The following is a 15,197-nucleotide window of genomic DNA, read 5'->3' as shown; positions in this document are numbered from 1 at the left end:
ATTGTCAGTGTTGATCACTTCAAAACGCAAGCTTTTGGATTGAATACTTTTCTCCATTTTATTTTATAATCTTGCTGATTCCTGTCTTGACCAGTTTGGGTTGCCGTAACAAACTATTATAGGATGAGTGGCTTGAACAACAGTTCTGGAGGCTGGAAAGTCCAGAATGAAAGTGCCAGCAGATCCAATGTCCAGCCAGAGCCTTCTTTCTTTTTTGTAATGGCAACCTTCTTGCTACATCCTCAGATGGCAGGAAGGCACCATTTCTCTCATGTGTCTTTTATAAGGCTAATACTTTCATCAGGAAGCTCTACTTTTATGACCTAATTATATTTCAAAGGTTCCATCTTCAAATACCATAAATGGGGATTAGGGCTTCAACATATGAATTTTGAGGGAATGCAAATATTAAGTCCATAGCAAGGAGTCCTCCTATTTTTATTATTTTTTCTTTCTATGTGCTTTGAATGTACTTTGCCCTTCTTTTTCTCCTATCTTGCAGTAGAACCTCAGAATATTGATGTTAAGCCTTTCTTATCATCTAATATAAACATTTGAATTTATATACATTTACCTGAATACTACTTTAACTATACTTTACAAATTTTGATATATCATATTTTTATTATCGTGAATTCAAATATCTTTTAATTTCCAAAGTAATTTCTTTGAATGTGTTTAATTTTTAAATATTTAAAAATAATTTCTAATTATGAGCTTTCCTAGCTATCTTTCTGTATTGGCTTTTTATTTAATTCACTTGTGATAATGTAACATATTCTGAATTACATTCATCTTCAAAAAGCGTTAAAGGCATGTCTTATGGCCCTGTATACATCCTATGATTTATACAGTTTTTTATTCTATTGTTTATATAATACTATCAGTACTTGAAAAAAACATGTACTTACCATTGTTCTGTAAGTATCAAGAACTAAGTGATCGTTAGTGCTCTGATCTTTTTTCTTTTATTAATTTAAATTCAACATATAATACATCATTATTTTCAGATGTAGAGTTCAATAATTCATCAGTTGCATATAACACCCAGTGCTCATCACATCACATGCCCTCCTAATGCCCATGATCCAATTACCCCCAGCCCCCAACCACTTCCCCTCCAGCAACCCTCAGTTTGTTTCCCATAGTTAAGAGTCTCTCATGTCTCTCTCACTGATTTCTTTCCATTCTGTTTTCCCTCCCTTCCCCTATGATCCTCTGCACTACTTTTTATATTTCACATATGAGTGAAACCATATGATAATTGTCTTTCTCTGATTGAGTTATTTCACTCAGCGTAATCTCCTCCAGTTCTATCCACGTTGATGTGAATGGTAAGTATTCATCCTTTCTGAGGATGAGCAATATTTCATTATATTTATATCTAGATCTAGATCTAGATCTAGATCTAGATCTTTATCCATCCATCTATGAATGGACATCTAGGCTCTTCCCATAGTCTGGCTATTGTGGACATTGTCGCTATAAACATTGGTGTGCATGTGCCTCTTTGGATCATTACACTTGTATCTTTGGGGTGAATACATACTAGTGCAAATGCTGGGTCCTACAGTGGCTCTATTTTTAACTTCTTGAGGAACCTCCATACCATTTTCCAGAGTGGCTGCACCAGCTTGCTTTCCCACCCACAGTGTAGGAGAGTTCCCATCTCTCCACATTGTCGCCAACATTTGTTGTTTTAATCATCCTGACTGGTGTGAGATGGTATCTTATTGTGGTTTTGATGTGTATTTTCCTGAGGCCAGGTGCCTCTTTAGAGGATGAAAATAAAAAATGGCAGCTCCCTGATCTCCAGCCCTGGAGCTGAAAGATCACCACTCCCACTCTTCAGTGAACCCTCAGGGGAACACAGTCAATCACTTTTGTGTGGTCAAACTCTGCAGACTCCTGCAGTGCACAACCGAACTGATCATCCTGGGGGAGGGGAGGGCCACCACAGTTTTGCCACTTGCAGAGCCCCTGCTGGGGAGTGGTTGCTGAGTCTTGCCCTGGTTCCTGGTTTGTGGCAAGTCGAGCTAAAAGCCCGCTACCGGGCTTGCTGATTGTAGTTGGCTTCCCTGCTCCAGCGCTCGGGAATTCTGTCCACTCAGGCACCCCCATTCTTTCTGTGACCCTGGGGATCCTGAGACTACACTGTCCCACCTAGAATTCTGCTCTGCTTTGCCACGTGAGCACCTTTCAGGCAGGGATGTCCTTCCATCCTTCATGGGAGCAGCTTCTAAAAGTTCCGATTTTGCACTCCAGTAGCTGGCTTATGGAAGCTCCCTTCCCCTGCCGGTTATTTTCTGATATATCCCCTCAGATTCACTTCTCCTCACCTCCCACCTTGTAAAAGTGGTCACTTTTCTATTTGTAGAATTCCAGCAATTTTTTCTCTTAGATCTCAGGTTAAATTCACAAGTGCTCTGATTTATACATATCTGGCTGAATTCAAGGGACTAGATGAAACAAGGTCCCCTACTCTTTTGCCATCTTCCCTCCTCCCTGTTAGCGCTCTGATACTTGTATCTTTGCTGTTTTTTTGTTCAGGTATGTCAATTCCTGAAAGAGAAGTAATAGAATTTCCTACTATCACTGTAGAATTTCTCACTGTAATTCTATTTTTGCTTCATCAGTTTTGAATGTCTCATTAGATGCATTCACATTTATGATTGCTATGAATTATCATTATGTCTGTCATATTTTATCCATTTCATTATAACCCCCCCTTTAACTTTGATAATACCGGATTTTCAAAGTCTGTTTTTTTTTTTAAGATTTTATTTATTTATTTGACAGAGAGAGATCACAAGTAGGTAGAGAGGCAGGCAGAGAGAGAGAGAGAGAGAAGCAGGCTCCCCGCTGAGCAGAGAGCCCTATGTGGGACTGGATCCCAGGACCCTGAGATCATGACCCGAGCCGAAGGCAGCGGCTTGACCTACTGAGCCACCCAGGCGCCCCTTCAAAGTCTGTTTTAACTGATATAGCCATTTCAGCTTTCCTAAGCTTACTGTTTGCATAGCATATATATATTTTTTGCATCAATTTGTTTTCGATCTGGTTGTGTTTTTAAAATAAAAGTGTCTCTTTTGTAGACAGCATAAAGTTGGGTCTTGTTAGTACTTACTCTGTCAGATAATCTCTGCCTTTTTATGGGAATATTTATTCCATTAGCATTTAATATAATTATTGATATAGTTGGATTTGATCTAATATTTTATTATTTGTTTTCTGTTTGTCCTTCTGTGTTTTGTTCCTTTGTTCTCCCCTTTCTATCTTCTTTTAGATTCTTTGAATACTTTCAGAATTTCAATTTAATTTATGTCTTTAGCTATGTCTCTCTGAACTTGTTTATTTTTTGGTAATTGTTCTTGGGGTTACAGTATCCATCCTTAGGTTTTCACAATACTTAGAATTAGTATTATACCAACTTATATAAAATGTAGAAATCTTGAAACTGTGCAGATCCGTTTCCCTTCCACCATCATGGTGGTCGTCCTGTTAGTGTTGTTTCATGTAATATACCTAATAACATTATAAATTCCCTGATGCAATGCTATACTTTTTGTTTTCAACAGTAGCTTTTAAAGAAAATAAAGAAAAAATTATTTTTTATATTTACCCATATATTTATCTTTTCTAATACTCCTCATTGATTCCTGACAATCCCGATTTCCCACCGAGTCCATTTTCTTCAGTCTCAAAAATTTCTCTTAACATTTTTTAATAACACAGGCCTGGTTTTTATAAATTCTCTTAGTTTAACTTTAGTTGAAAATGTTTTTGTTTCATCTTAATTTTTTCCAAGATTTTATTTATTTATTTAAGAGGAAGAGGGAAAGTGAGCATGAGAAGGGGGAGGGGCAGAGGGAGAAGGATGGTCCCCGCTGAGCAGGGATCCTGATGTGAGACTTGATTTCAGGATCCTGAGATTATGACCTGAGCCGAACGCAGACACTTAACCGACTGAGCCACCCATGCACCCGTGTATCATCTTAATTCTTGAAGGTTGTTCTCGCTATTACAGAAGTCTTGATGGACAGTTCTTTCATTTTTTTTTTTCTTTCAGAATTTAAAAAATGTTGTTCTGGTCCCATAATTTCTGATGAAGTGTTGGTAGTTCTTTGCTTGATTGTTCTCTATTTATAAAGTGTTGTTTTGTTCTGGCTACTTTCATGATATTCGTTTTTAGTTGAATTTATTTTGGTTTTTCTGTCTATGTTTGGTTTTTTTACTATTATGTCCCTAGGCATGGGGTTGGCAACCCCTTTTTATCATACAGCCAAAGTGAATATCATCATTGATGAGACAGGATAACTTTTTATCCTGTTTATCCTGATTTATCAGTTTATTCTGATGAGACGGGATAAAGTTTTCTTATATTCCTTTAATTATAATATTGTGAAATGTTCAGAAAAAAAAAAACAAATCAAGTAAACTTCTAAAAAATAATTGGCCCATAAATTTCAAAATAGCAGGGTCATAAAAGTAAGAGACATACTAAAGAACTGTTTCATATTTAAGGAGACAAAAGAGACTTGACAGCTCAATGTAACATGTGATTCTAAATTGGGTTATTTTATCCTATAGGTCACTTTGGGACCTATAGATGAAATTTTGAATAGGATCCAAGGCCTAGATGGTAGAAAGTTTCAATGTTAGCCTTCTGATCTTGAAGATTGTATTGTAGTTATGAAGAAGAATATTTTTATTCTTAATATAAGGAAATATAATTAATTATAAGGAAATACACACTTAAAATAATCAGAAAAGATACTTCAGGTTGGCAATTTATTCCCAAGTGGTTTGGAAAAGAGGGAGAAGGTTGATTGGACTGTTCTTGCAACTATTTTGCAAGGTTATGATTGTTTCAGTGTAACAAAAAATATTATAAAGTTTTCCATAATCAGAAATAAATTTTATTAAAATAACAGAAACTCCAAAGGGGCAAAGTTAGCTAAGAACAGCACCAAATTATAATGTTTACAAGTATCACACCACAAATTCAGGGAAAACTGGACTATTTGGATTAGTTAACAAGTGAACTGGCTTTCTCTTTTTTATTTGATGATGAAATAAGAATTTTAGTTCATATGTTCAGTAGGTAAAAAAAAAAAATTACAATTTTGATTTTATTATCTAAAATATCAAGCAATGTTTCATTTTCATTAAAATTCTAATATGTTATTAAAATTATAATATGTCTCTTTCATAATAATTTTATTATATAGTTATATTTGACAGTGACCCAGTGAGATTTTGGCATCTTCTTTGGGTATGTAATTGATAAATATCTATATATGTGTTAATGATATTAAGTAACTGATGCATTAGCTATCTGTTAGTTACTGATGTGCTAGGTAGGTAGGTTACTTTAAATGATTAATTCTACCATGCTAAGTAATATAGAAATACATTGACATTAATTTTTTTTTCTAAATCTCACTATATGTAATTAAATTACCATTAGCAAAGTCACTGGTTTAAGTGTACACTGAAATAGAGATATTCCATTAAGCAAAAATGTATTAATAATTATCTGGGAATTGAATTTTGACAGATAATCCCAGATAATCTAACTACAGGTTTATTAATTTTACCTTTCCAAATGTGTTGTTCCTCAACCAGATTTATGTTGAACAACTTCCCCATAAGAACAACAGTATATAGATTCTTTAATTTCTAGCGAATTCTTATTCAGTGTGTTAACTCACAAAGAAGCTTGGGATTTTCATAATAGTCACATTACCATATTGAATAATGCAAGTAACTTCTACTTTCTGCACATAAAACCTAGCAGATGTTATGAAGATACTTAATTTTGCCTTGTTATCAGAAATTAGACTAAAACCAGCATAGTCTGTTATACCCAGAATCTCCATTTTGCTCACATAGACAATTGTACTCATTAATATCATCCAACTGAAAGTAAGTACAATGCAAACTTCTTCTCTTCCCAATTAGTAAAATCAACTACCCAGTGCTTTCCAAACCTGCTTATTTTATGTTATTTTGGAATACAGAGGCAGGCTTTAAAGATTTCACAAGTTAGAAGAACTAAGACTAAAACAATGAAGTCCAGATTATATCTTTTTAAAAAAATTATATATTGTACTTCTTTGATTCTGAAAATCAAGTAAAAAACAGATTAAAGAGTCACTTAGAAAAATTAAATATTTCCTTGAAAAATAAGTTTTTATAAAATTATAGGAATTTTCCTGGGCACCCCAACATGTATAGTCTTCATGAAGAATTTCCAATCTTGTCCACAAATGACCATTGTCATTACCGAACTGGATGTAATGTTGGATTTATAATGGGCCCCTCTTCAATTTTTTATGTTCTTAGTAATATCATTTATGTTCTCTCTTGTAATATATTTCCTTCTGGAGAACAGTCATTTTCACTATCACTTTTGGAAGAACGAATCCCAACCACTAAATCATTGAATACAAAGATAATTTGATAGTTTGCCAACAGGAGACCAAGAATATAAAGGGAAAAGCAGGGCTACCAGTTCTCTTTAGGGCATATGCCTGTAGCCTTCACCAAATTGTAAAGTTGTTAAAATTAAGGATAACATCTATTATTCATCTTGACCATTGACCTGAATGCTCTAGTACCCTATTTCAATTAATGTCAACTAATTTTCTTTGGAATTCCACAGCCAAGTGATATGATCATATTTAATCAACAATGAAGCCAGACTTTCATTCTAAGACCAGAGATTTGACAAGTATAAGTCTGTGGAGAGAAAATTCTGTAAATTCACTAACCTTAAGACCAAAAGGTAAGAATAGAAAAATGGGGACGCTTTCACCAGATAATTCTACTGCATTTCTCCCATATTTTTGACATTAAAAATGTAACTTATTTTTATTATTTAAAGTTAAACTTGAATTTTAACTAGTTTGATTTATTCTGGCCTCTTCCTAGATTAAGGAAAGCAGGGTTATAGTAAGTGTTTTTTGAGGGAGGCAGAAGGGCTTGGCATTAGAAAAATCACGCTTACGTCTGAACACAGGTGTTCACAATTGTGTAACCTTGACCTGTCTCCATGCTCTCTCTGAGACTTGAACCTCCTCCAAAAATCTAGGATGAAAAACACCTTTTATGAGCTTTATTGTGAGAACCAGAAATGAATTATGAAAAGTGCCTGACCTTGACAGATGCTTAAAGTAAAAGTTACGTCTCCTTTCAGCACTGTCTTTTTAACCAGTGTGCCCGACATTGCTCATCTGTCCCAGAGCTCTTATCGCCAACGCTTTCTTCACTGTCATGTTGAGAAGTGGATGCACCTTGCCTACTCTGTCCTCTTCACTGGAATTAATAAAGGCTCAGATGAGGCCTTGGGTTTGGTGGGAGGTCAAGACAAGAAGCCTGGGAGCTGGAAGTAGCCACAGGAGAGGCACCCACTGGATGTCTAAGAAAGCAAAATTCCTTAGCACAATTCTGTTGTGCTGAGCCGTTTAAATGTGTTGTCTGCTTTGTAGAGCAGGTAGTGTTAGCCTAAGTAACAGTGGGTGTTATGCTGCTGGGGGAGCAGTCCCCCAGACATTTCCAAATGTGCACAGATTGTCCACAGTCCCAAATCTATTCTTCTTCCTGGAGTCTGTATTTGATGAATGACCACAGTGGAAAACTGAGATTCCTTTTTGTGCATTTCTTTTTTTTTTTTTTTTTAATGGCATTTTGCTTATCTTTACCAATCATTCAGAAAACCATGAAGCCCCACCAACTCTACATTGAACTATTTCTCAGATCCATCCCTCTTCTTGGTCTCATTCACTTCTGTATTTGCTCAGAGTCTCACTACTTCCCACCGATGTTACAGTCCCTTACTGCCTTACTTCCCTCAATCTAGGCTCTCTACTCTTGCCAAGAAAAAAAAAAAATTAAATGCATGAAGTTCCTTACACGGTATATTCTCTAATTTTTTTTTTTTTCTTACTCTGAGAGCCAAATCCAAACTTCTAAGCTGGGCTACAAGAGCGTCTTCTTGTCTCTCCAACTATCAGTCTGTTCCTGCTCGTCTCTGCACACTGCCAAAGCAGTCCCTTCAACTCTAGTCTTCTGTACAGGACCACGTACAATGTCCTTTACTTGCCAACCTTGTGTTTGATTATGAGGCTGTCACTTCAACTGTGAAACTTTAAGCTCAGCCACTCAGAGTTGAAATCTCCCAGAGTACTCTAAGTTTGCCACCCTCTCGGACTTACTCTCTATATCGTCATCCTATGTCCTTCTTCCTCACTGTCCCAGAACTCCTGGAAGCAACCAAAATTACTTCTTTTATATCAGTGTCTCCAAAGCCTAGCTTCATCTCAGTGACTGGAGGCTTCACACAAAGTTTTTACCAAGCAAAGATTGGAAGTCATGAACATGAGCAGTTTATATGTCTGTTTTAAATAAACTAATAAATGGCAAATAAGATATACCTATTATTCTCAAAATGAAAGGCATTAGGTATTGATTTTAACCCCCAGGGTTTTTTTTCCTTCCTTTCTGGAAACTTTAACAAAACAGAAGAGAAGAAATTTATATAATGCTCCCTTTGAATACCTGAAGACATATTTCTATTGCCCAGAAATTTTTTTTTTGGTGTTCATCATATGATTGAAAGAAGAAATTTATTCTTTCTTTTTTTTAAGGTTTTTTATTTATTTATTTGACAGAGACATAGCAAGAGAGGGAACATAAGCAGGGGAAGTGGGAGAGGGAGAAGCAGGTTTCCTGTTGAGCAGAGAGCCCCATGTGGGGCTCGATCCCAGGACCCTGAGGTTATGACCTGGGTTGAAGGCAGATACTCAATGACTGAACCACCCATGTGCCCCAAGAAATGTATTCTCTTCCCCTACATCTTGTTCTAATGTGAGCTTGATTGCTGCTTCAAGAAGGGTTCCCAACCCTCCTGGTGGAAGGTCTTAGTCATCAGAGGAGTGTGCTGTCTGGGAGATTCGGAGCTGTTTCCTCAGATGATGAGTGCTTATGTACCAGGGACTTTTTGACAGGGGTACAAATAATACTGTGCCTGAGCTTCATCGTTTCTCCCCTAATGACACAAGAAATAAATTTTCACTTTACACTTACCTTTTAGAAATGCTTGAGGGAGAAATAAATTAATTGATTGCCCAAGTTCACAGGGAAAAGAAGGAAGAAATCTGGTGTTTATCTGTTTCTATGAATGAAATGATTTGATACATTAAATAAATATTCTGCAAGATTTGGCTGTTATTTGTCATTGCACCAAGTTATAAAATTCGAGATGGATTACTCTTATTTTTTTTTAAGATTTTATTTATTTATTTGTCAGAGAGGGACAGAGGAGAGCACAAGTAGGGGGAGCAGCAGGCAGAGGGAGAAGCAGGCTCCCTGCTGAGCAGGGAACCCATTGTGGGACTAAATCCCAGGAACCTGAGATCATGACCTGAGCAGAAGACAGAGCCATGCAGGTGTCCTGAGATGAATTACCCTTAAAAGAAAGACTCCCTTAATGTATTTTCTTTAGCCTTAGATCTTTGAAAATGTATCTGCCCATTTGCAGGCATAGTGTTATACTATACTATATACTATACTATACTGTACTATACTATACTATACCACTGTATAGTTCGCAAATTATTCAGGTAAATACAAAATCAGTGGTGTTGTGGGATGTTGTGGGTGTTGATGAAGAGGGCCAGGCTCTTGTTAAGATGCTACTTCTCCATAAAAATATAAAAATGAAAATTTCTTGAGTCTTTAAAAAATATATACAATACAATATATACAATACAATTGGATTTCTATGGAGGTTAAATTTCCATTTCAGTTGAAACACATTTTTTTTTCCAAAATCAAATTTTGAAAGTAAATTTTCTATATTTTATAATAATATATGAAAATCCAAATATCCAACCATGAAAAAGTCAAAGTCACTGTTTTCCTCTTTAAATGCATTCTTATAAAGGTATTATATTAGTGCTTCTCACATGCTCTGACAGCTTCCCTAACTCATTTCAGAAAGAATTTTTCTTTGTGAGTCATGGCAATAAATTAGAGCATCAAAGTTTTCACCAGAAAATTAAAAGGTCTTGGTTGCAGAGCCAAACTTATTCTAATGTTGCAGCATTTAATATATTTCACATCTTTTAAAATCATTTTTTTTTTCTGGTAGGATCATTTAGTCGTCTTTTCAAGTCTAAGAATCATAGGACAGTCCACAAGTTTCAACAATGACATTGACACTAAGACAGTTCATTTTAAAAGATGTTATTCATTTATTTGAGAGAGAGAGAGAAAGAGAGAAATAGAAAGAGAGAGCAAGAGAGAGAGCACGAGCAGGGAGCAGAGGGAAAAGCAGGCTAAGCAGGGATCCCAATGCGGAGCTCGATCCCAGGACCTGAGATGAAGGCAGACACTTAGCCAACGTAGCCATCCAGGGTCCCCTCATTTCAAAATCCTGAAATTAAAAGAGAGAGGCAGAGAGGCAGCGAAAGAGACAGAGAGGAAAGAGGAATAGAGATTAGGAAAAGGGAGAAACAGGGGATAGAGATCAGAATCAAAGCAAGTTATTGAATCTACTTCGAATAACTTGGAACAACCGGAGTACTTTGCTTGATACATATTGTGCCTAACCGATGAGTAGAGATTTTAATTTCAAACCTCTTACTGAACGTAAGTATGACTCTGCAAGATTCCATATGAAATTTGAAGAGATCCAGAAAGCTATTGAAAGACAGTTTCTGAAAAACCACATAAATTAAATAAAAAGTTACATTGCTTTGAGGGGAAAAGAAAACTGCAATAAAGAGAAAACTACCAGATTTCAGACTCTAATTACGGCAAAAATACCTGAGTGTATTTTAAATATATTTGATTACTTATTCACCATAGTGTATGTTTTGAGTATCCCAAACCTTATTTCACAGTATCACATTTCAGAAAAAGAAAATCACATTAAATCAACATGCTTTGGCTCAACTTGACTTTGCATGAGGATGCAGCAAATGTTTTACTAAGATTTTCAACAAAATTGAATCATTGTTTAAAGGCTTAGAAACAAATTTCTTTGCTGTTGGATTTCATTTATTGATAACGTTTGTGTACCCTCCAAACGAAGGGGAAGGAAAAAAGCAAACGACGTGTTATTTCTGGTGTTACAAGATAATGACATTCTTGCCAAGTGCCTCAGTGGGAGCCCTGGTCATAGGGCGGCATCAGCACCTGGTTTATCTCGAGACATCACATCAGTGGCTGTTGACCTTGGGAACGAGACCGTAGTTGACTGACCATTTAGGTCACCTTCAATACCCAGGCATGGTTTCCTCGTCTTCTCCACAGATCAACAAAGTCCGCATTCCATTTGGAGAGGAGTCGCTTGCTCAGCAGCATAATGGTAGTGAAAGGAGAAACAAATGAGCGATCCAGCCGACCAAAGAAACAGGACATAAACAAAACTTACCGGTGACTTTTATAAATTTTTTAAAAATATCTTTCCAATATGCTCAATATTTTAATGATTTTAGAATTTGCAATTTAAGAACAGAACCTTCCCCCACCTGCTAGCATATTACATAAAAGCTTAGTGAAATTTACTTGTTTTTACATCATTCTCAGCCCTCAGTACTGCCCGGTATTTGTAGTTCTTTCTAGGTCTCTATTCCCTTAAAATTATATTTGAATGAACTCAAAAAAATTAATATTATGTATGTATTTGTAGAGCCATCCCTATTTTTATTAAATCATAGTTCATCAACAAATCTATGAAAAATGGAAATCTGGCCCATTAAGTTCTAGGGCATACATTCAGATGCATATGATGATATGGAAATAAAAATTACACAGAGTAAAAGGAAGAAAAGCAAAGAGAGAAAGTAACAGGGATGTAGTCTCCATTTCAGACTTTCCCCTTACATCCACATAGAACTTGAACTTTCGCTTGGATGTTCACTTGGTGTTAGGCGGCCCAGTCAACAAGAAAAGGACATACGTTGAAAATTTGCTTTTCAAAACAGATGCCCTTCTAGTCAGCTGGCGTTCAGACAGCCAGCCTGCAGCTTGAGGCAGCCGGCGTGGTCGGAGCTCAGATCGCCAGAGAAATGGTCACCACTGCAATACGTGCTGATCAACAGCCCATCTCCATGGGCGGATATCCAGAGTCTGGTTTTCCACTATAGCTGTAAATGGGGAAGCACTTCCAGATGTCAGCTGTTGTCAGAAATAGGGAGTGGGTGGAGCATATGCAAATATATTAAAATATCTAGTGGATGGGGGAGAGGTGGTAGGAGGGGCAGAGAGACTAGAATGAGTGAAATGAGAAAAGTCACTCAAGAACCAGCTCCATGAGGTCATCTGGGTGGCTCAGTGGGTTAAAGCCTCTGCCTTCTGCTGGGGTCCTGGGATCGAGCCCCGCATCAGGCTCTCTGCTCAGCAAGGAGCCTGCTTCCTCCTCTCTCTGCTTGCTTCTTTGCCTACTTGTGATCTCTCTCTGTCAAATAAATAAATAAAATCTTTAAAAAAACAAAACAAAAAAAAAAAACACAAAAAAACCAGCTCCATTTTCTTAGAGAATGGATTCTTGGGAGAATCCATTTTCTTACACTTTTTCAAAAACTTCTCAGGTTTCCTAAATTTTTTTCACTGTGATTTCTTTCTGTAGGGATTATGGCGCTATTTTAAGACAAACATATTGGGGCACCTGGGGGGCTCAGTCAGTTAAGCAACTGCCTTCTGCTCAGGTCGTGATCCTGGAGTTCCCTCATGGAGTCCTGCATCAGGCTCCCTGCTCAGCAGAGGGTCTGCTTCTCCCTGTGACCCATTCCCCTCTTGTGCTCTCTCTCTCACTCTTTCTCTCAAATAAATAAATAAATAAAATCTTTTAGAAAAAGATAAACATATCAATTCAGTTTAGATATATATTCATGCAAAATAAGTTTAAATTTACTGTTATGTTTTTGTTTATGGAATCCAGAGGTATTAAAGATTTGAACTTAAAAAAAAATCTACGAGGAGTTTAGAAATCACTTTGAGGCTGCATCATTATTTTTAAGACAATCTTAAATCAACTCACACGTGCACAGGGGGTCACCTCCCCATTCTTATGGATTTCTTTTACAATTCATCATGGTGGGTTTGTTGTTGCTGTTGTGTTGGAGGGGGAAGACATAAAAACATAAAGAAAAAAGTTATGTACATTAAAGTCATTAGTGTTCACCTTAATTCTATAACTTATATAAAAAACAAACAAACAAACAAACAAAAAACTGTTGGAAGGTCATCCGTGGTCAGTTTGCTAGATTAAAGATGTAAAGTGTTGGAGGGCCTGGGTGGCTTAGGTGGTTAAGCATCTGCCTTTGGCTCAGGTGATGATCATGTTGTCCTGGGATCAAACCTGCCCCACAGCTCCGCCTCCCTGCTCCGTGGGGAGCCTGCTTCTACCTCTGCCTGCCACTCCTCCTGCTTGTGCTCTCTCTCTCTTTCTGGCAAATAAATAAATAAAATCTTAAAAAAAAAATAAAGATGTGAAGTGTTCCCCAAAATATGCTATTAAGAGAAAAACCAGCATAATCCAAGGACTCAGAAACCCTTGCAGGAGTGGTCGCCATAAGCAAGCAGTGAGTTACCTTTCGTGAACAAGGAATCATCACAACCGTTACCGAGGAGCCCATCTTGTCAGGCACATTTATATCATTTATTCCACTTAAGCCTCAAGTGGTCCAATAAGGTGTTTCCCCCTAGTGTGATATCATATTCAAGTATGTCCCTCGCCCCTTTGTTCCCTATGTTTGCGGGTACCCAAACCATGGCTTTGCCCCTGAGATCCTGTGCCTTTTCTCTTTGTAGAAAAAATAATCTTAAAGGCACATACTGCTACCATTCTTGGCTAGGGATTCAGCGAGACGTTTCCACCAACCTCCTCGTTCGCTTCACCACAATGACCAGAGAAGCAGCAAAATGAAAATGTGAGCAGATGTGGCTTAAGACTTTGGAAATCTCTCTCTCTCTCTCTCTCTTTTTTAAATCTCTTTTTTTTAACTTTTTAAGTTGAAAACTTGGGAATTTCATAATTATGTTAGAATTTAGAGAAAATAAATTACGCTCCCAAAGCGTGCATGAGACCTAAGATTCTAATCGGGCTCCAAAGCCCACGTTTGGAATTCACCATTCGAGGCGATGGGAGCTCCAACTTTCTGCTACTGACCTGTGTGAACTTGCATGACCCAGCGGGAAATTTATGATTTGTAATTTTAATCTGAATGTTTTCTGTCCTGAAGTGTGTCAGGACATCTTACATATTTGGTTTCATGCTTAAGTTTTCTTCCAAGGCCAAGAGGATTCTCTTGCCATTTTATCATTGTATGGAAAATTTCCAGGCTCTGAAGCAGCTTGAAAGTTCTTTTTTGTTTTCTTTTTTAAAGATTTTATTTATTTATTTGACAGACAGAGATCACAAGCAGGCAGAGAGGCAGGCAGAGAGAGAGAGGCGGAAGCGGGCTCCCCATTGAGCAGAGAGCCCAATGCGGGGCTCGATCCCAGGACCCTGAGACCATGATCCAAGCCAGTGAGCCACCCAGGCGCCCCTGAAAGTTCTTATAAATGTTGTGGGGATGCTGCTCTATGTTCCACTCAGTTGTTGTTTTTTTTTTTTCTTCCTCCCATTTAAAAAGCCTTGTTACTCACTGCCGTGCAGTATGTGCATGCCATACTCCATTTTTTCTAAACATCATTAATACTTGAAAGACAGAAGATTCTAAAAAATTCTTCTTCCCTTGTTAGTGGAGACAGTCTGAGAGTCTGTTTTCCACATTAAGGTAGGTATAGTCTTTAAATGAGCATTCTGCTCTAACTTCAGCAAAGAGAATAGGAATCATTCATTATTATGTTACGTGTATGTGTCTTGGACTGAATAATTCTGTGGTTCAGGTTTTACTTATAAACAATATATACATTAGACACCCAAATACCACTATGGAGACACGTCGGGGCCTCATAGCCTTCCCCGTTATATGTACATTTGCATGTGTATGTAACCTGTCTGCAAGTCTAGTAAAAACAGGATGTACCTTTTCTGGCTCTGACTGAATGCGTCCAGCAGCAAATTAGTTGTTACCTAGAAATAACACTAATGGTGCCTCAGATGGATCAGTGCTTGAATGTGTTCAGATATCAAACACTGTTTCTTGGGCACATGAATCTGACACCCAACTGCATCTTTC

The sequence above is a fragment of the Mustela erminea genome, chromosome 15 (genome assembly GCF_009829155.1).
Source record: "Mustela erminea isolate mMusErm1 chromosome 15, mMusErm1.Pri, whole genome shotgun sequence".
Lineage (NCBI taxonomy): Eukaryota > Metazoa > Chordata > Mammalia > Carnivora > Mustelidae > Mustela > Mustela erminea.
Note: the sequence above shows the minus strand (reverse complement) of the source record.